Genomic DNA, 23,306 nt, shown 5'->3' on the forward strand with positions numbered 1-23,306 from the left:
GCCACCTAGTTGGCACTGTAATTGAGTTTTCAAAAGGCCATTCCATCGTTCTATCAATCCAGCTGCTTCTGGATGGTGGGGAACATGGTAAGACCAGAGAATTCCATGAGCATGTGTCCCTTCTCACACCTCATTTGTTGTGAAGTGTGTTCCTTGATCAGAAGCAATGCTATGTGGAATACCATGACAATGGATAAGGCCTTCTGAAAGCCCACAGATGGCAGTTTTGGCAGAAGCGTTGCATGCAGGGAAAGCAAACCCATATCCAGAGTATGTGTCTATTCCAATTAGAACAAATCGCTGCCCGTTCCATGAAGGGAGTGGTCCAGTGTAATCAACCTGCCACCATGTAGCTGGCTGGTCACCTTCAGGAATGGTGCCATATTGGGGGCTAAGTGTGGGTCTCTGCTGCTGGCAGATTGGGCACTGAGCAGTGGCTGTAGCCAGATCAGCCTTGGTGAGTGGAAATCCATGTTGATGAGCCCATGCATAACCTCTATCTCTACCACCATGACCACTTTGTTCATGAGCCCATTGGGCAATAACAGGATTTGCTGGGGAAAGAGGCTGATGGGTATCCACAGAACAGGTCCTCTTATTCACTTGATTATTAAAAACTTCCTCTGCTGAAGTCACCCTCTGGTGCGCAATCACATGGGACACAAATATGTTCATGTTTGTAGCCCACTCAGAAAGTCCTATCCACATACTTTTCCCCCAGATCTTTATGTCACCAACTTTCCAATTATGGTCTTTCCAAGTCCCTGACCCTCCAGCCAAACCATTAGCAACAGCCCATGAGTCAGTATACAAACAGACCTCTGACCAGTTCTCCTTCCAAGCAAAATGAACAACCAGGTGCACTGCTCGAAGTTCTGCCCACTGGGAGAATTTCTCCTCACCACTGTCCTTCAAGGACACCCCAGAAAGGGGTTGTAGTGCTGCAGCTGTCCACTTTCAGGTGGTACCTGTATATTGTGCTGAACCATCTATAAACCAGGCCCAAATTTTCTCTTCCTCAGTCAATTCACTGTAAGGAACTCCCTAAGAGGCCATAGCTCTGGTCTGGGAAAGAGAAGGTAATGTGGCAGGAGTGGAGACCATGGGCATTTGGGTCACTTCTTCATGTAACTTACTTGTGCCTTCAGGACCTGCTCTGGCCCTATCTCATATATACCATTTCCATTTTATAATAGAGTGCTGCTGTGCATGCCCAACTTTATAGCTTGGTGGGTCAGAAAACACCCAGATCATGATAGGCAACTCAGGTCTCATGGTAACTTGGTGGCCCATGGTTAAGTGTTCAGCCTCTACTAAGGCCCAGTAGCAGGCCAAAAGCTGTTTCTCAAAAAGAGAGTAGTTATCTGCAAAGATGGTAAGGCTTTGCTCCAAAATCCTAAGGGTCTGCGTTGTGATTCTCCTATAGAGACCTGCAAAGGCTCCAGACAGCATCTGTATTTGCCACTGATACTTCTAGAACCATTGGATCTACTGGATCATACAGCCCAAGTGGCAGAGCAGCTTGTACAGCAGCCTGGGCCTATCGCAGAGCCTCCTCTTGTTCAGGTCCGCACTCAAAATTAGCAGCTTTTCTGGTCACTTGATAAATGGGCTAGAGTGGCACACCCAAATAAGAAATATGTTGTCACTAAAATCCAAAGAGACCAACTAGGCATTGTGCCTCTTTTTTGGCCGTAGGAAGGGCCAGATGTAGCAACTTATCCTTCACCTTAGAAGGGATATCTCAACATACCCCACACCACTGGACACCTAGAAATTTCACTGAGGTGGAAGACCCCTGTATTTTTGTCGGATTTATCTCCCATCTTCTGACACGCAAATGCCTTACCAGTAAGTCTAGAGTAGTTGCTACTTCTTGCTCATTAGGTTCAATTAACATGGTATCACCAATATAATGGATCAGTGTGATGTCTTATGGGAGGGAGAAATGATCAAGGTCCCTGCAGACAAGATTATGACATAGGGCTGGAGAGTTGATATACCCCCGAGGTAGGATAGTGAAAGTATATTGCTGACCTTGCCAGCTGAAAGCAAACTGTTTCTGGTGGTCCTTACTAATAGTTATTGAGAAAAAAGCATTTGCCAGATCAGTAGCTGCATATCAGGTACCAGGGGATGTATTGATTTGCTCAAGCAATGATACCACCCCTGGAACAGCAGCTGCAGTTGGAGTTACCACCTGGTTTAGCTTACAGTAATCCACTGTCATCCTCCAATATCCTTCTGTTTTCTGCACAGGCAAAATAGGAAAGTTGAATGGGGATGTTGTGGGAATCACCACCCCTGCATCCTTCAAATCCTTAAGAGTGGCAGTAATCTCTGCCATCTCTCCAGGAATCTGTTCTGATTTACTATTTTGCTAGGTAGGGGCAGTTCTAGTGGCTTCCACTTGGCCTTTTCCACCATAATAGCCCTCACTGCATGAGTTAGAGAGCCTAATGTGGGGATTCTGCCAGTTGCTCAGTATGTCTATACCAATTATACATTCTGGAACTGGGGAAATAACTACAGGATGGGTCCAGGGGCCTACTGGACCCACTGTGAGATGGACCTGAGCTAAAACTCCATTGATCACCTGGCCTCCTTAAGCCCCCACTCTGACTGGTGGACCAGAGTGACGTTTTGGGTCCCTTGGAATTAATGTCACTTCTGAACCAGTGTCTAATAATCCCTGAAATATCTGATCATTTCCTTTTCCCCAATGCAACATTACCTGGTGAAAGACCATTGGTCTCCTTGGGGAAGGCTTAGAGGAAGATTAACAGTATAAATCTGTGGCAGTGTAACAGGTTTCTCCCCCAAAGGAACCTGGCCTCCCCTTCATTCAAGGGGTTCTGGGTCTGTAAACTGTCTCAAGTCTGGAAATTGATTAAGGGGCTGTGACTCTGTGTTTTTGTAATTCAAGTTAGACTTCTGTTCACTTGACCTAGAACTCTTTTGTTTATACAGCTCGAGCAAGAATTTAGTAGACTGCCTTTCTATTGTATTTCCAGGTACCCCATGATTTACTAGCCAATAACACAAATCTCTGCAAGTTATATAATTTTGACTCCTGCTTTGAGTTTGCTGTCTATTATAATAACCACATCTACCCTGTTTTTGGCTATTAAGTGCTGCCACCTTCCTTCTGCCAACTCAGGATCCCATCATCCCCACTGTGTTTAAGGATTCCAGCTCAGTGACAGCAGTTCCTACAGTAATATCTGACCTACAGAGAACTGCAACTACAGAGCTCCTCAGAGATGATGGCGCTAGTCTCACAAATTTATTTCTCATTGTTCTGGTAAAAGGTGAATCCTCCGGACATTCCTGGGGTGTAAGAGCAGGCTTTGCATGATAAATCCACTCTAACATTCCAATCTCTCTAAGCCTCTGAATCCCCTCATCTACATTATACCAGGGCAGTTCTGGCATTTCAGCCTCAGGAAATGTTGGCCACCTTTTGATCCATGTTTCAACCAACCATCCAAACAAACTGTTAATACCTTTTCTGAACGCTCAAATTATACCATTGAATGCAGAATCTCTGCGTAGTGGGCCCATATCAATAAATTCAGCCTGATCCAGCCTTATATTCCTCCCACCATTATCCCACACCTTTAAAATCCATTGCCATACACATTCCCCTGATTTCTGTCTATATAAACTGAAAAACTCACACAGTTCTTTTGGAGTATAATGTACCTCTTCACGTGTGATATTTTGTACCTCACCTTTAGGGGTCTGTTGGAACTTTAGTGTAGTTATAGGTCTGGAAGAAATGAGGGGTGGTGGGGGTAGTCATGAAAAGAATTAGAAATATATTCCAAGCCATTTGCTTCAGGGTCTTCATTTGCCATTTCATCCAGTGAGACAGGATTAATCACTCTAGGGCTAGTCCCTTCAGGTGGAGGTTGGGTGGCCAACTCCTCAAGGCAGGCTGGAGGTGGGGCTGCTATGTCCTCAGGGCAGACTATTACAGGGTTATCTAGAGAAGACTCAGCATGACCTATGGTTTCACCCTCACCCCAACATCTTTATCAATCCATATGTCACCATCCCCTTTTTCAGGGTTCCACTCTTTTCCAATCAATTCCCTCATTTTAATGGCAGACACCATGCAACACCGAGATTTCAGTTTACGTTGTAAAGTTGCTACTCTAACAATAAGATTCTGAGTCCAATTTTCATAGATCTCAAGTCCATGGCTACAGGAAATAAGATTTTCCTTCAGAATATTCATAGAAATGTCTACATCTGTCAGACGGTGCTTAAGCTTCTTGTTTGAAGCCTTAAGCCCATTCCTTTCACTCGTTAATGAAGCCAGTGTATATAACAATAACCAGTCAACATCTCTATACCTCTTATTTCCACAAAACTCTGTAAAAATGTCAAAAACACTATCCCCCAGAGCCTGGCTTCATACCAGTGAAGTATTAGAAGAATCGAATGGTGATATTTTGACTATCTCTTTTGCCAACTCACTCCATGGATTGGGAGTGTCATTCTGATTATGGGAATCAGAGTCCTTAGTGCCTTTGAATCCAATCAGAGTAGAAAACCATTAATAAAAACCCATTTTTAAGATTCTGTTTCTTAAGAACCACTCCTGGTACCAAGATGTATTAGTTAGGGTTCTCTAGAGAAACAGAATCAACAGGGAACACTCACAAATATAAAATTTATAAAAATGTTGCACGTGACCATGGGAATGCAGAGTATAAAATCCACAGGGTAGGCTGTGAAGCCAATGATTCTGATGGAGGGTCTGGATGAACTCCACAGAAGAGGCTTGCCGGCCGAAGCAGGAAGAGAGCCTATCTCTTCTGAATCTTCCTTAAAAGGTTTCCATTGATTAGACTGAGCATCACTCATTGCAGAAGACACTTCCCTTGGCTGATTACAAATCCACAGGAATCAGCTGTGGATGCAGCTGACATGATTATGATCTAATTCTATGAAATGTTCTCATTGCAACAGACAGGCCAGCACTTGCCCAGTCAGACACACAGGTACCACCACATGGCCACGTTGACACATGAACCTGAGCATGGCACATACCATGCCCCTTATCCCTCCCATTCATTGATCACTAGCATTTCAATGTACTAAATTTATTTTGATATTTGTTCCTGCTATTATTTATGTATTTTTAATCCATATGTTTTACTCATCTGTCCATAAGGTAGATAAAAGAAGCATCAGATACAAGGTTTTCACAATCACACAGTCACATTGTGAAAGCTATATCATTATACAATCATCTTCAAGAAACGTGGCTACTGGAACACAGCTCTACATTTTCAGGCAGTTCCCTCCAGTCTCTCTGTTATGCCTTAACTAAAAAGGTGATATCTATTTAATGCATAAGAATAACCTCCAGGATAACCTCTAGACTCTGTTTGGAATCTCTCTGCCATTGACACTTTATTTTATCTCATTTCTCTCTTCCCCCTTTCAGTCAAGAAGGTTTTCTCAATCCCTTGGTGCTGAGTCCCAGCTCATTCTAGGATTTCTGTTCCACATTGCCAGGAAGGTCCACACCCCTGGGGGTCATGTCCTGTGTACACATGGGCAGGGCAGTGAGTTTGCTTGTCGTGTTGGCTAAGAGAGAGAGGCCTCATCTGAGTAACAGAAGAGGTTCTCTTGGGGGTGACTGTTAGGCCTAATTTTAAGTAGGCTTAGCCTGTCCTTTGCGGGGTTAAGTTTCATGTGAACAAACCCCAAGATCGGGGGCTCAGCCTATTGATTTGGTTGTCCCCACTGCTTGTGAGTATATCAAGAAATCTCCACTTGGGGAAGTTGGATTCTCCCCCTTTCTCACCATTCCCTCAAGGGGACTTCTCAAATACTTTTTTATTCACTGTTCAAATTCTTCTGGGATTTATGGAGGCATCACTCTGGACAAACCTCCAAAATCTCATGCCCTACTCAGGGTCCATGTACTTATGGTGTTCAATTAAGCTGTCCACATAAGTTATAACAGGAAATGCACTAGTCAAAATATAAATTTTGTACCAAATAAACATTTTTTGCTTTAGTCTCACACATAAGTTAAAGTTTTAAAATATTAATTACCATGTGTTTTCAGCACTCTGCATTATTGACATTCCTTTGTTCTTCCTTATGCAAAACATTTTAAAATTTGTACATTTGGTCACTATCATTATACACTCTAGGTATTCCTAGATTATACCATCTCAGTCTTAATCGTATATCTTTCCTTCTGGTTTCATTTATGCCACCAGGCCTCCTTCCTCTATCATTCTCACATTCAATTTCATTCAGTGTTCTAGCATTATTGTATTACAGTTAAGTAGTATTCTGCTATCCAGTTTTGAATTTTTATAATCAGTCCTGTTTTGCACATCCTTGATGGTGTCATTTGGGTGAAGCACAAAAGCATTTACATTTGATGAAATCCAATTTATCTATTTTTTTCCTTTTGTTACTTATGATTTTGCTGTCATGTCTAAGGAACTACTGCCTAACTCAAAGTCACAAAGATTTACTCTAATGTTTCATTCTAAGAGTTTATAGTTTTAGCTCTTATACTGAACGCCTTTGATCCAGTTTGAATTATTTTTTGTATATAGTATGAGATGGAAATCCAACTTCATTCTTTTGCATGAGGATATCCATTTGTCCCAGTTATTTGTTGAAAAATCTATTCTTTTTCCCATTGAGTGGTCTTTGCACCCTTCTCTGTCTTCCTACTTTCAAAAGTGGGTTTTGGGGATGCAAGGGTAGTTCACTGGTAGAATTCTCACCTGCCATGTGGGAGACCAGGTTTGATTCCCGGTCAATGCACCTCCCAAAAAACAAACAAACAAGCAAAACAAACAAACAAAAAATTCAACAAACGTTGTTGCAATAATGGGATACTTCCATGGGACTCCATCATACAGTATACAATAAATAAATAAATAAATAAATAAGTAGGTTTCATCATTTGGACCTATAATAAGCTCAGAGTGTGGTAAAGACAGATTACCTTGTCTATTATGATGCATATAATAAGTACTTTAAGAGCGTACAGATTGTTATGACAATAAAGGGGAGTAGTCCCATTCAGCCTGGGGGAAAACAAGAAAGATTATAGTAGGAAGTATCACTAAAGTTCCTTGAAAAACAAGTAAGGATTAGTTAGGTAGCATGGGTGGGGTTCCAGGCATGAGAAATGACACATACAAAGGCTGAGAGGCAGTTGTAGCAAATCATAGATATGGTTAGAGTTGAACCATAATATCACGTACTCACTTTACCCTACCATTCCCACCTTCTTCACTAAGAAAGACCATGTATCATTCCCTTCCAAGGGTGGCATGCATTTAGCCATGAAATTCTCTTAGATTGGGACTGAGCAAAGTAGGGGACTTAAAAAGTCAAATCAACAAGGTGTTGTGGCCATGTGTGCCCAGGAGTCTCCGAGAAAGGACATGAATCAATTCACACATGGGTGTGAGGAAGGCTAAACCAGAAAAGACTTAAGTCAAAGGTCATATAATCAGTTGAATAGTATGATCTACTTTTTCCTAAAGGAAACCGGATTATTAAACGCTCCTTGAAGGGAGAATATTGTCACAAAATACAAAGGACATGAATTTATGGAATGTAATTAGGCCTCAGTTCAAATCTTAATTTTACCACTTTTACTGCTAAGACCTTGGACAAGTTCTCTAGTCTCTCTGTCACAGCCTACCAGGTGACACAACAAATACCACACATTGGTTAGCTTAACAACAATAATGTATCATCTTACAGTTTAGAGGCTAGAAGTCCCAAAATCAAGGCATCAGCTAGACTATGCTTCCTCCTGGGAGTCTGGCATTCAGGTGCTGCCTTGCAATCCTTGGAATTCCTCCAAGGATTGCAGGGCATCTCTCTCTCCTTGCATCTCTCTCTCTCCTTTTATCTGCTCTTCTGGTTCCCAATGAGTTCTGGCTTCTGGATCCTCTCTGTGGCCGTCTCTGACTATATCCAAATATCTTCTGCTATAAAGGACTTTGTAATATGAATTAAGTTTCACCCCGATTTCATAATATCTTCAAAAGGTGCTATTTGCATGAGTTTCACACTCACATGTAAGTAGATTAAGATTAAGAATCTGTGTTTTGTTGGGGCACGTAATTCAATCTACCAGACTCTCTGAATCTCTCTCCACAACAGGGATATTAATACCTACTTCAGCAGGATCTTGTGTGGATTAATTGAAAACGGAAACTGTCTAGCTGCTGACTAGAATATGTGTTCAATACATAAATATTAGTCCTCGTCTCTTCTCTAGTGCTGTTATACCTATTTCCACAATTAATGGAGGAGAAACCTAGTCTTCTCTCCTAGGAGAAGTATAATTATTAAATTAAGGCTGTTTTTTTGCTTTTGAGTAGGCGATTCCAGGGGAAAAACATCACTGCTAAACCTCTACCTTATTCTGGAAAGGGCAGTGTCTGAGTCTACCTTTAAATGGGAATGGGGTGTGTGCTTGGTTGGTGAGGAAGTAGTTTAGGGGAGATCATTTTACTGCAGGATATGGTCTTTATACTCTCTGGATTTGTCCTTGATAGCAGGAACACTCAGGTGCTTTCTGGACTGAGTTGACTTTGGAAAACAGCCAACCTTGGCTGATTCAGCTTTCTGTTATGCTACAAACAACAAGGTCAGCACTCCTCCCTCATCTTGGAGGAGCTTATTAGTAATAGAAGGCACGGAAAGCACAAAGTACAATGTTGAAAGTCTTCATTTCCTAGAGGCTGGCATGACTACGCCCATATATTTTCGACATGAATTTGACATGAATTTCAGTCAAAGCATATCTCCACTTTAACAGTAGTCTGAGAGTCTCTAAGTAACTCTGGAGTCCATCTGTTCAAAATTGGCAGTCATGTGGTTGCTTGGAACAAGATGGTCAGAAGGAGTAAGATTGGAATAAGACTCTGAATCTTGTTTTGTCATGACTTTACCATGATAAGGAGCAAAGCTAGGAGGAACAAGAGCTCCTTCCCTGCCCAGCTCAACTTTGTTCCCAGAGATGAGCTCAGTATTGCCTTTTCTCTCATATCAGTCTATTATATACAAGGTACTAAGGGAATAATCAAATGAATAAGAAATTATCCTTAAACTCAAGTTATTTATAGTCTAGGAGGGGAGCCATACACATGTGAAAAATTAAATGTCATAGGATACATTGATAGCAATCTTTGGTGACACAGAATGGAAAGTGAGTAAGTCTCACCAGAGAATCTGAGAAGACCCCACAGAGTGGGTGGCATTTAAGCAGGGCCTTTTATAGTGGTCTCCATCAAACTCATGACAATAAGGTAGTCTCACTGGAATCCTGAATTAGAGACTCAAGATGAAACTGGGCTAAATTCCATTCTATCTCAATATCCAATAAAGAACAATGGCCTCTGAATCAGAAAACCAAGTTGTGCAATGAACTCACTCTATCTTCTTGACTAAGACCCATACTGTGGTAATTTGGAGCTATGTAACCAGAAATATATGTTCATAACCTTAATCAATTTCTGTGGGTGTGAACCCTTGTAAATAGGACTTTTTGATGAGGTTATTCCATTTAGGGTTTGGCCCAAGTAGTCAGGATAGGCCTTAATCTTTTTACTGAAAGCCTTACAGGGAAAGCAACACACACACACACACACACACACACACACACAGAGAGAGAGAGAGAAAGAGAGAGAGAGAGAGAGACAGAGAGAGAAAGAAAGTCACAGGGAGCAGCCAGAAGCTGGAAGTCAATGGAACCAAGAAGCCAGGTGAGGCTAACGTGTATTGCCAAGTAACACAAAAGCCAATGAGTAAGAATTGCCAGCAGCCAGCTCCAGAATGCCATAGACTTATTGGTTAAAACATCACTTTGATGAAGCCTTGATTTGGATTTCTCTTAGTCTCAAAACTGTGAGCCCATAAGTTCCTGTTGTTTAAGCCAATCCATTGCATGGTATTTGCTTTAGCAGCCAGGCAATTAAAGTACATTCCCTTTCAGAATCATAATTTCCTCATTTGTTAAATGGATACTTTCTGTCTTTACTTCTAATTAATACATCATGAAAACGAAATGCAGGAATTAAAGGAAAATTCAACTATGGTAAGAGAATATGGAAATAAGATTATGGATATCATATACCTACAAAGAAGCAAGTTACTGGTTGTCACTTCAGCATATATTTAAGTGAAAGGGATGTCTCTGGACTTGAAAGTTTGTTTCATTTTTTAAGCAACAAGAAAAAATATATATACATATATGTATGTATTTCAGTGATTCACATTATCCCTAAGCCAAATGTTATCATCCAAGCCAAAGAATACATTTAGTTCAGAATTTTCTTCCTGGAGGCTCAAGGGCAATAATAATTGACCAGAATGAAATATCTCTCCAAAGACATGGATGCAAATTTCCAAGATGTTAGGCCACTGAGGACCATTTCTCTAAGGCCCTGCTTCTTTGCTTTATCTAATTCTATAAGCGCTCAGATTTACAAATTCCTTTCTTCCTTCCTTCTTTTTCAGTACCTTCTCTACACAGTAGCAATGCAAGGTGAATGCTGAGCCTCCCACTTAACACCAAAACCCTTCTTGTCATGTGCAAGCTCCTACTTCCACTTTCCATAGACTAGCTTTTAACCCCTTCGTCACTTCCCTCAAACCTGAGCTCGCACAATTCTGAATAGACCTTTCCTCCCAGTTCAATACAAAACTGAGACCATGAGGCATGAATCCCACTTAATTTCTGATTTTCCACCTACAAATCCTTCTTTTCAGATTCATTCTACCCCTTACAAGCCAATCCTCCATCTGTGCTTTGGCTCATGTCCTCACCTTTATCTTCCCATCAATCACGAACCTCTTTCAACTTTTACTGTCCTTTGTCCCTTAAAGTCTGAACAGGCTTGAGAATTTTTCGTACAAAATAATAAAGGAAAAAAATGTGGATATCTTACGCACTGTCCTGTATCTCTTTTCCTACTTAGTATTTCAAACCGAGAAATAACATAACTAATTATATAAAAAGTCTACAGAATAATTGAACAACTGTGTTCCAGCACTCAGCTTAAGAAATAGAACATTATCATCATCCTAGGAGCTTCCTGTTTATCCCTCAATAATGGATTTTCCCCTGCTGCCTGTATAAAGTATCCATTATCCTGAATTGGGTATTTATCATTCCCTTGCTTTCGTTTTACTACATACATTACGTATCTCCAAACAGCAGATCATTTAGTTTTGAAGGATTTTGAACTTTATATCCATACATATAATGTGTTATCTGACCCTGTGGCTCTTTTTCTCCCCATCTCCCCTAGTCAACAGCTAATGAGCACCACTGACATTAGGTTTATTCATAGATGATTCAAAACAATTTCTGATATTAAAATTATTTGAGAAGTCATTAATTATTACATTCATTGCCACTTAAATGAAGCTTTCTTTGGATAGGAAGGAATTTGGTGGTTTTGGGAAATGCATTCAAACACTGTCAAAATCAGCTAAGAAATTGAAAAAACCTGTAAAAGCACTTGTCTCCACTTACCACCCCCTTCTTCATCACTGCATTTGTTCTCATAAATGTCACCAAGTGACCTCCACATGGTTGGAGCAATGAAAGTGTTAAAAATGTCACCTTAATAGGCCTCTCTTCTGTTCTTAAAGCTACTCTGAAGTTGACATTGTAAATTAGTCACTTAGTTGCTTGTCTCTGCAATGACCTACTCCCTTTGGCTTTCATGATACTACCCTCTCCTGGCTCATTTCATACTCTACGATGGTCCTTTCTCCTTCTCCTTTAAGGGGTGCTCTTCCTTTGTTTATCTCTTAAAAAGTAGCAGTCTTTGGTTCATTGTTCTTTTATATATCTTCTTGCAAAAACTCATATACTCTCATGGTTTAAGTGCCACTTACATGCTGATGACTCTCCAGCCCTGACCTCTTCCTTCAGTTTCAGACTTATATATCCAACAACCTGCTGAGCAGATGAACACACACTTAAAAACATGGGTATTTTTTAGACACCTCAAAGTCAACATGTACACAATTGAAAACACCATCTTCCTTACCAAATCGGCTTCTCTTTCCTTAGCCCAAACTCGGGTAAAGACTCAATACTCAGTCACTCATAAAACCAGAATCCTGAGATTCCTCTTTTCTTATCATGCCTTACAGTGTCTCAGTTCCCCAAGAGAATCAAAAGTCCTGCTGATTTTGCTGCTGTAGATTTTCTGGTGTTCTCTCTTTCCTTTTCTATTTCTATAGCTGGTGCCTTATTGAGGCTGCCATTGTCTTTTGCCTGGACCTCTACAATGTCTCTAGTATGGTCCTCTATAAATCCTTCTACTTGCAGCCCGACTCATTTACCTAAGATAGAAATCTCACTATCCCACTATAGAATTTCAAATACTCCATTTGCTAATCACCACATGGAGGAGGTTGTTTGTGCATTGGACTGCATATGTATTGCTCCAACCTTAACATTTCATTTCTCTTCACCTCCCTCTTATTGAGTCAGTTTTCACTACTCATACCTTATCTCCTCTAGAAAGAGTTTCCTGAACCTATAGTTTAGGTGAAGTACCTTACCTCTGTAATTCCACAACACCTGTACATGTCTCCATTTTGGTCACTTACCACGTCATAATGATGTTATCTTTTGTATATGTCTTGCCTATAGGCTCCTCAAGAGTGGAGACCTTATCTTCTTCATCTTAAACTGTTCATTGCCTAGCACAGATCTTTTTTTTTGTTTTTAAAATATTTTTAGTGAGAAATCTTCACACACATGCATTCCTTACACAGTGACAATCAATGGCTCACAATATCATCACATGGTTCGGCATTCATCACCATGATCATTTTTCAAAACAGTTGCACCACCCCAGAAAAAGAAATAAAAAGAAAAAAAAAAACATATGTGCCATATTCCTTACACCTCCCTCTCATTGACCACTAGTATTTCCATCTACCCAACTTATTTTACTTTGTCCCTCCTATTATTTATCTATCTGTGCTGATTTGAATGGATGTATGTCCCCTAGAAACACCATGTTTTAATCCAAATCCCATTTCATAAAGGCAGAATAATCCCTATTCAATACTATATGTTTGAAACTGTAATGGGATCATCTCCCTGGAGATGTGATTTAATCAACAGTGTAAGATGGATTAGGTGATGACATGTCTCCACCCATTTGGGTGGGTCTTGAGAAGTTTCTGGAGTCCTATAAAAGAGGAAACATTTTGGAGAATGAGAGATTCAGAGAGAGCAGAGCAGAATGACACAGCCATGAGAAGCAGAGTCCACCAGTCAACGACCCTTGGAGATAAAGAAGGAAAATGTGCTTCATGAAATAGGAAGTCAGGAGAAGAAGCTAGCAGATGATGCCGTGTTCACCATGTGCCCTTCCAGATGAGAGAGAAACTCTGACTGTGTTCGCCATGTGCTTTCTCACTTGAGAGAGAAACCCTGAACTTCATTGGCCTTCTTGAACCAATGCACTTTTCCCTGGATACCTTTGATTGGACATTTCTATAGACTTGTTGTAATTGGGACATTATTTTGGCCTTAGAACTTTAAACTAGCAACTTATTAAATTCCCCTCTTTAAAAGCCATTCCATTTCTCGTATATTACATTTTGGCAGCTAGCAAACTAGAATACTATCTATTTATTTATTATCCATATTTTTTACTCATCTATCCATACCTTGGATAAAAGGAACATCAGACACAAGGTTTCCATAAGCAAGCCATCACATTGTAAAAGTTATATCTTTATATAATCGTCTTCAAGAATCAAGGCTACTGGAACAAAGCTCAACAGTTTCAGGTACTTCCCTCCAGCCACTCTAATACACCATAAACTAAAAAAGGATATCTATATAATGCATAAGAATAATCTCCAGGATAATCTCTTGACACTGTTTGAAATATCTCAGCCATTGGAACTTTATTCTGTCTCATTTTTCTCTTCCCTCTTTTGGTCAAGAAGATTTCTCAATGCCATGATGCCAGGTCCTGGTTCATCCCAGGATTTCTGTCCCTCATTGCCAGGGAGATTTACACCCCTGGGAGTCATGTCCCATGTAGTGGGGAGGGCAGTGAGTTCATCTGCTGAGTTGACTTAGAGAGAGGCCACATTTGAGCAACAAAAGAGGTTCTGGGGGTGACTCTTAAGCATAATTTTAAGTGGCCTAAAACAGATCTTGACATAAATTAAGAGTTCATGAACCACCTGAATGGTGGCAACCTAGACTTAATAATGAAAAATGAGGAAGCAATCTCCTAAATACAATCACTGGTAAAGCTGCTTTTTCAAATAACTTCTAGGGCTAGCTAAGTCTTTAAAAAGTCACCTAGGATGGTGTCTCTCAGATTCGAGTGTAGGTAAATGCCCCCCTCCCCCAAGGGATATCTAAAACAACATGGCAAACATGGTATACCATCACAGAGCATCAATTTCACCTAAAGATATTAAAACATATAGGGATGTAATTTGGGGTCGCATACATATATCTTTTTTAGCATTAAAAGAGATTTCCACTTATGTCAGGCTATTCTTAGCCAAGCTTCCAGGTCCCTGGGATGGTAAGTTCTATTGTTAGCAGCAATTTTTTAAAGCACTGATCTATAACTCAATATTTTACACTGTATTTTAGTTCTTATTCTAGGGCATCCTCTGCTGGTTTGAAACTGTTGTGTACCCCAGAGAAGCCATGTTCTTTATTCTCATTCAGTATTGCTGGGTGGGATCTTTTTGATTGTTTTCATGGAGATGTGACCCACCCAGTTGTGGGTGGTACCTTTTGATTAGGTGGTTTGATTAAGTTTCCATGGGGATGTATCTCCCATTCAAGGTGGGGTTGCTTATTGCAACCTTTTAAAAGGGAACCATTTTGGAAAAAGTTTCAGTGCCAACCGAGCCCATACAGCCAGAGACTTTTGGGAATGCAGGAAAAAAAGCCATTTGAAGAAGCCAGTAAAGAAAGCTAGCAGATGTTACTATGCGCCTTCAGAGCTGAGAGAGAAACCCCAAACTTCATTGGCTCTTTCTCTGGAGTTAAGGTATTTTTATCTGGATGCCTTAGTTTGGACATTTCTATAGCTTCAGAACTATAAACTGGCAACTTAATAAATTCCCTTTTTAAAAGCTGTCCCATTTCTGGTATATTGCATTCTATCAGCTTTAGAAAACTAAAACACCTCCCACATAAAAATAAACAGCTCCAGTGAGATCAAAGCATAGGAACCCTTTCAGGAACAGCCAGAGAGAGAGGCTTTAATTGAGGGCCTAGGTTAGGCTTGAAAGGGGTCTGCCTAGTAGGCAGGGTAGGCATTCTGAAATTAATACAATACTGTGCTTTGAACAAAATGTACCAGATAGTAAATAAAGGTATAGGGGAGAAGCAGAAAGACAACACTGGAATAGATCGAAGAGAAAGTTTGCATCAAAGTAGGGTCTAGATCAAAGAAAGAGGAAGGAAGTGAAGGGGCAGTACAAGAAAGGCATGGGACATGGGGAGAGAAAGGAATCCAAATAGAACTGTGGTTAAAGACAGGACGAGGTATGGAGGCACGGATAATTGTGAAGTAGAAGGGAGGGAGGATAATAAAGTTGGCAGTGCTTGGGACAACATAATAGGGCATGTAAGGTGATGCCCAGGGAAATGATTACAACTTCAGTAAGATAATATGGGGGAGTTTTCACTCCTGGAAATGCACTCTAGAGCTTTGGTCATTTGAGATCTTCCAAGTCTGCTTTCTTACAGCTATTTCATACTACCAACTTTGAGAATTGAGGCAGCATCTTTCAAGAGGAAACAACATAAAGAGATAGAAGAGGAAACAGGAAATAGCAAAGGAACAAGTAGGAAAACATGTTTAAAATGGATAATGGAATCAACTTAATTTAACCAATATTTATCAAGTGTCTCTTACACATAAAGCATTGTTCTAGGTGCTAGAGGAACAGAGATAAGAAAACTGGGCCCCAACCTTCAAGTCTTTCTTTGGGGAGTGGTTCCTGTGAAGCATAAAACAGCAGTAGAAAATCGAGTGCTAGGCTTTCCAATTAAGAGATCTTTGAAAGCTAAGCCTGGAATCATTGCTGTAATGCATATTATCTGGTTCCCTAATGTGATCTAAAACTTTCCCAGCATAAAAAGAGTGACATATCTGCTACAAATTTTGATTATCATTTGTTGGGCTATAAAAGGGAAAAAATGGCATAGGTTTAGAGTAACCTTCAAAGGGAGAAATTCTCTTCCAAATTTCATAACCAAAATATTCTCTAGAGGTATTAGAAAACTATCTTCATAATATAACCCCTTAAAGGAAAACACTGTACTAATTATACTTTTCTATCTTAATCAACTCTCCTTCTAGGAGTAATTTTGTTTGTTAAGACAAAAATTGATATAATATAGACCTTCCCCAAAGGCCCTAATTTACTTGGGATTAATAAAAGTATTTCATCTTAGGTGAATAATGAATATTTTGCAAATTGTTATTTCAAAACAATCTGTTGTATATGTGTTCAAAGAACATTCATTACCCTAGGATCTCAGAGCTTTTTATATTTTAATAGAAAAGAATTTAGTTTTCGTGTAAGCATTGGATCCTCCCATACTGTTGATAAAAAAACATGCACAGAGACACTTCAGGTACTTTAGGATGAGGATAAAGTAAAAAACTAAACTCAGATTTCAAATCCTAGATTACCACATACCCATCTTACAATAACCTCTGTAATTAAACCAACTGCCTAATAAATTAATTTAAGTGTCGTTATTAGTGGCTTTTATTCAAACAGGAATAAACTACTAGGGATGGGGTCTTTCTACTGAGAAATTCATTATGCAAGAAAGCTAGAAGGGAAAGATAATAATAAGCTGTCCAAAAAGACTTCTAGGTCTAATCACTTCCCAATGAAGCTTGCCAATCTGCCACCATACTCACATGAGCACATGAGCAGCCAGACTATGTTTTAGTATACCACTCTCAAACAGGAGTCAAGTTCCCAACATGAAAGACAGAACCAAAAACAACAGAAAAAAGGACTTTGCCCCTAAGGCACAGGCATTGTAACTAGTAGAAGAAAACCTTTAAAATGTAGAAAATATGTACTGATTTAATACTCTCAGAGAAACAAGAGAAGACATTGCATTCATGAAATAAGAACAGATGCTATGAGAAAGAACACTTAGAAGATCTTTCTTTCTTTCCTCAAATAACAGCCCTTGGGAAGGGCATACAAGGCTAGTTTAGTGGTTGAATTCTTGCCTGCCATGTGGGAGACCAGGGTTCGATTCCTGGCCTGTGCACTTCAAAAAAAATCAACAAATGGTGCTGCAATAATGGGATACTCATACGGAAAAATGGAATGAAATGTGACCCCCACCATATAGCATACAAAAAAAAAAAAGCCCATGGGAGTTAAAAATATGGTGGTATAAATTTAAAAAGAAAATAGAAGGATTGCAAGATTTTTAGCACTAAGGAACAAGAGATTTTCTTTAAATAAGAGAGAAAAGATAAGAAAAGTAGAGGATGTCTCAAGAGGTCCAACACCTAAATGATGCAAATTTCAGAAGCACAAGACAGAGGAAAAACAGAAGGAAACGATATAACAGAAGAGAACCATCAAGAACTGAAGAGTTCAATATTTAGATTGAAAAAGCCTATTCAATCCCCGGAGCAATGACTGAGAAAAGACCAACACCAAACAACAACTCACAAGATTTCAGAGTATGAGGGATAAAGAAAAGAACACCCTATAAACTTCCGGAGGTTCAAACAAAATGCACATGATCCACAATCCAGATGGCATCGTGTTCTCAACACCATTATAAGAGCAATGCTTTGAAATTTCTGTGAGCAAACCATTTCCAGCTTAATCTTCTATACTGGTCAAACTATCAATCAAATGTGAGGGAAGAAAAATGGCATTTTAAATGTGCCAGGTCTCTAAAAAGCTTACTTTCCTTTAGGTGACAACCAGAGTTTATGGGATCTGAGTCATATAATTTGAGGGGACGTCTTTAAGGTAAAAAATGTAAAGTTTCCTCTACAAAATTAGGTGTGAACATGAATATTCATTTAGAACCAAAAAGGAAATCACAACAAACCGGGTCCATAAGGTTCAGGGCTCTTTCTTTAATGATCTCTTAAGAAAATTTACCCCCAATACTTCTTGACACAACCAGGTTTTTCCTTCCCACTCAACAACTTGCAGCAATTCCCACAGGCTGTGGGCTTCATCAGCTTCTGTCTCCTTTTTTATTTGTTTGTTTGTTTTTAACATCGTGTATGTGTGTGTATGTGCATGTGCATGTCTGTGTGAAATATAATATATATACAAAAAAAGCAATAGATTTCCAAGTGCATTTTAACAAGTTGTTATAGAACAGATTTCCAAGTTTGGTATGGGATACAGTTCCACAATTTTTCATTTTTTCTTCTAGCTGCTCCAAGACACCGTAGACAAACAGAAATATCAAAATAATGATTCAGCAGTCATACCACTTGTTAAATCCTATCTTCTCTGTTATACTCCTCTTTGTCTTTAAATAACATATATATATATAAAAGCAATAAATTTCAAAGTACATTGCAACAATTAGTTGCAGAATAGATTTCAGAGTTTGGTATGGGTTATAATTCCACAGTTCTAGGTTTTTACTTCTAGCTGTTCCAAGGTACTGGAGGCTACAAGAAATATCAGCAGAATGATTCAGCGCTCATATTCATTTGTTAAATGCTACCTTCTCTGCACAACTCCACCATCACCTTTGATCTTTCTCCCATTCTTTAACGCTATTTGGGCTATACCCATTTGTATTAGTTAGGGTTCTCTAGAGAAACAGAATCAACAGGGAACACTTGCAAATATAAAATTTATAGAAGTGTCTCATGTGACCACAGGAACACAGAGTCCAAAATCCACAGGGCAGACTGCGAAGCCGACGACTCCGATGGATGGCCTGGATGAACGCCACAGGAGAGGCTCACCAGCCAAAGCAGGAATGGAACCTGTCTCCTCTGAGTCCTCCTTAAAAGGCTTCCCATGATTGCATTTAGCATCACTAATTGCAGAAGACACTCCCCTTTGGCTGATTACAAATGGAATCAGCTGTGGATGTAGCTGACGTGATCATGACCTAATCCTATGAAATGTCCTCATTGCAACAGACAGGCCAGCGCTTGCCCAATCAGATAAACAGGTACCACAACTTGGCCAAGTTGACACCTGTCCCTAACCATGACACCATTCTAACTTTTTCATGTTGGAAGGGGCTGTCGGTAATATGGGGTAGGGGGATGAAATGTGCTGCTTTATGAAAGGCTGGCCCCTCTGGATTTCAGGACTTATCTGGTCCAGGGACCCATATGGAGTGTATAGGTTATGGAAAGTTACCCTAGTGCATGGAACCTTTGTAGAAACCAGGCAACCTTTCCCAGAAAACTATGCTCCAGAGGAACCAAGGAGCAGAACCAAGGAAAGGGTTGGCCTGTGGCCCAAGAAATAGGAATCAAGTGCAATTCCCAGGGTGGTCGTGAAGAGAGGTCCCTGTGGGACAAGGACCCCAGAAAATGGATGAGTCCAAGAACAAATAGCCCAACTGTTGAACTCTCTGATGTTTAACTCTATTGAGAGGAATTTTACGGTTCTACCAAATTTTGAGGAGAAATTGGTGATGAGTTCTCAAAAATGAAGCAGCTGTTATATGTTATATTATACAATTTAAAAAGTTAAAAAAAATGAATCAGCTGAAGAAAATACAAAAATTACTAAGTCCCAGGAAAAGGAAAAGGTTGTACAAGAAAGGAAGTGTAAAATTTATGGTCTATCACGTGGCTCAGTTATGTATAATACAGAGTCACAGTAACGCGAACATAAATGCTCATTTAGCCAGAAATTAGGATACAGCTATATTGGGAGATTTCAAGAAAGGAAGGTACGTATGAGATAGAATGATGGGGCATAAGAAAGCTAAGTCTTCATCCTCCCGGGTACGATATCAAAAGGTAGCTGTCTCAGGGAGACAACTTGGTGTAAACTCAGCATAAACCTCATAGAATGAATCCCTTTTAAGAGTCTATATTTAGGGCGGGCCACGGTGGCTCAGCAGGCAGAAATTCTTGCCTGTGATGCCAGAAGACCCGGGTTCGATTCCCGGTGCCTGCCCATGTTAAAAAAAAAAAAAGAGCCTATATTTATTTATTTTGACCAAAATAGAATAATAAAAAAAGAAAGGGCTTCTAGAGGAGGGAATGAGGCAGGAAGCTATTGGAAATAAAATGAAGGTGCCTTTGCTATACTGCTCCCAATTTAGGGCTTCTCAAAATATGGCCAGGCCTATCCCTCCAGCCAACATGACGAGCGGTTCCACCACCCTTCCCCTCTCTGCGTGGACATGACTCCCAGGGGGTGGACCTTCCTGGCAACATGGGACAGAGATCCTGGAATGAGCTGAGACTCAGCATCAAGGGACTGAGAAAAACCCTAGAATGAGCTGAGAATTAACATTAAGGGATTGAGAGAACCTTCTCGACCAAAAGGGGGAAGAGTGAAATGAGACTAAGTGTCAATGGCTGAGAGATTCTACACAGAGTCGAGAGGTTATCCTGCAGGTTATTCTTACGCATTAAGTAGATATCACCTTGTTGTTCAAGATGTAGTGGAGAGGCTGGAGGGAACTGCCTGAAAATGCAGAGCTGTGTTCCAGTAGCCAGGTTTCTTGATGATGACTGAACAATGATATAACTTTCACAATGTGACTCTGTGAATGTGAAAATCTTGTGTCTGATGCTTCTTTTATCTACCATATCAACAAAAGAGTAGAACACATGGAATAAAAATAAATAATAGGGGGAGCAAAAGTTAAAATAAATTTAGTTTGAAATGCTAGTGGGAAATGAAAGCGAGGGGTAAGGGATATGGTATGTATAACTTTTTTTTTCTGTTATTGTTTTATTTCTTTTTCTGCTGTCTTTTTATTTCTTTTTCTAAATCGATGCAAATGTTCTAAGAAATGATGAATATGCAACTATGTGATGATATTAAGAATTACTGATTATATGTGTAGAACGTAATGATATCTTATTGTTTTGTTTGTTTGTCGTTAAATTTTTTTTTTTAATTAAAAAAGAAAATGTGGCCAGGCAACTACCTGCCTGAAAATACCTGGAATGCCAGTTTATAGTTCAAATATGTGCATCTATCCTAGACCTAAATAACCACCACTTCTGGGGCAAGAATTGTAATCTACAATTTTTTAAAGCCCCCCTTGACCCACTGCATTATGGGTTTTTTTTTTAGTATAAAACAACAAACAAACAGAAGTATTTGAGGACAAAGAGACTGTGACTCATAAAACACACTATGGCAGATACTTCTAGGTATCAGCCCAATATCCATTCTCCCCTCTTACGAGCAGAGTCTCTATTTTGTTGTACTGCCAATGTCCCCAGCAAAAATACCAGATTTTCTCAGGTCCCTTGCAGTTAGGCATGGGTATATGGCACAGTTGTGGGCAATGAGAAAAAAGGAACCTACAGGAAGGAGCTTCCAGGAAAGTTACCACTCTCCTAGTAGAAAAGCGCAGAGGCTGGTTTGTGTCTTCTGCCCTTTTTCTGTCTGAAACACACAAGAGGTGCTTATCGTTCAGTGAGGATGAAAGTTGAACATCAAGGAGGGGGTGCAGGAGGATAGAGGGGGCATGTTCTGAACAATTGTCCCAGCTCCTGACTTCTCACCTCCAAATGTCTCGTTTTCTGAGAAAAACAAATGCCTTACTTATTTAAGCTAGTGTGGTAGGGTTTTCGTTATTTATATAGCTGAAGGAAATACGAACGGCATTATGTACTTGTTCACACATTCATTTAACAAATATTAACTGCATTTGCTTGCATGCCTATGAGGCGTACCCTGCTAGGGACAACACAATGGGCCAAACAAATAGACTCTCCTTCACAGAATGGGGATGACAGAACAGAAGGACCTAGCGATATTTAAGTCCAGGCTTCAGAGGGGATAGGATTTGCTGTCCCAGACCCCAAAACAACAGAGTAAATCAAAATAAGACACTTGATTTATGTATCTAGGAAATTCTCAAGGAACCACATGCCAGAAAGAGTATTAGGAGACTTAGGTTTTAGCAGTATTCTTCAACTCACTAGATTTTGGGAAGCAATGTGATATGTTCACTTCTAACATTTCCCAAACCTGGCTTTCTTCTTTGAAAAATAAGATTGGGCTTGACAATCTATCGGGTTATACCCACCTCTAAAATATATATATATATATTTTTTTACATGGGCAGGCACCGGGAAACGAACCCGGGTCCTTGGGCATGGCAGGCAGCACTCTTACCTGCTGAGCCACCGTGGCCGACCCTCTAAAATATTTTGTGATTACATTGCATAAAGAAGGGCATGACAGAAACCAAATAAGTATGTTTCTAAATTTAAATTCTAAGAGTTCAAATCAGAGAATACATTAAATAAATGTTCAGGAGAAAACAAGTCACAAACAATTCTCCACTCACTCAAAACGAAACAACCACAAAAGACCTGGAGGGAAGCTGTGGTGTTTTGGCAGGTATTCTGGTTGAGCCCTGGCTCTGCCCAGGCAGGATGTGTAATGTCTGCCAGTGTGTTTCCTCATTATGAAATACAGATGCCATCCCTTCCTCACAGGGCTGCTTCAGAAAACTACCTGGTGTGACATAAAGGTCCATTAGGATATTAATGGCTTCCAGTATCTAAACCCTCCAAGGGAAATAAGTAAGTGTGCCTCCATACCTTCAGCTAATTTTGTATTATATACAGGAAGCTGATACATCTTTGAATTTTCCTTCACCCTCCAATAGCCCTACCCATGTCCATTTTATTTTCCCACAAGAGAACAGACAAAAGAAACAAAAGCAGCTCCAATTCAAATAATCTTTTTGTTTGTTTCCAGTCCCAGTGAAGGTTTGAGAGAAAGGGCTGGTTGGGGATAGGGAAAACCAAGAGCTAAAATGAAGTGAGGGAATTACATCGAATTACCTATGACTTCTAACTGTTCATATTCTTTGCTCTAGATTTGTGAGTAATCTAGTGCTTGCCTTCTCATCTGCCCATAGGAACAAACAGGTGTGAAACGTGTCTATATACACATCCATTCATCTATGACATACCAGTGACTTCAGTTCTATTATCTACATTTATAGCAAGTTTTGTAACAGCACAGACTTTGACTATGGGAGTGACCTTAAATGTAGTAAAACCTGCCCTTCCCCTTTTTCAACAAGC

General features: G+C 39.9%; 1 protein-coding gene across 2 annotated transcripts in view; it reads right to left on the reverse strand.

The window, feature by feature from the left end:
• The window catches only part of TMEM45B (transmembrane protein 45B), a 64,738-nt gene that overhangs the window by 39,555 nt on the left and 1,877 nt on the right, over positions 1-23,306 (reverse strand). The gene's annotated exons all lie outside the window — the stretch shown is intronic.

The sequence above is a fragment of the Tamandua tetradactyla genome, chromosome 8 (genome assembly GCF_023851605.1).
Source record: "Tamandua tetradactyla isolate mTamTet1 chromosome 8, mTamTet1.pri, whole genome shotgun sequence".
In the NCBI taxonomy this organism is placed as follows: Eukaryota; Metazoa; Chordata; class Mammalia; order Pilosa; family Myrmecophagidae; genus Tamandua; species Tamandua tetradactyla.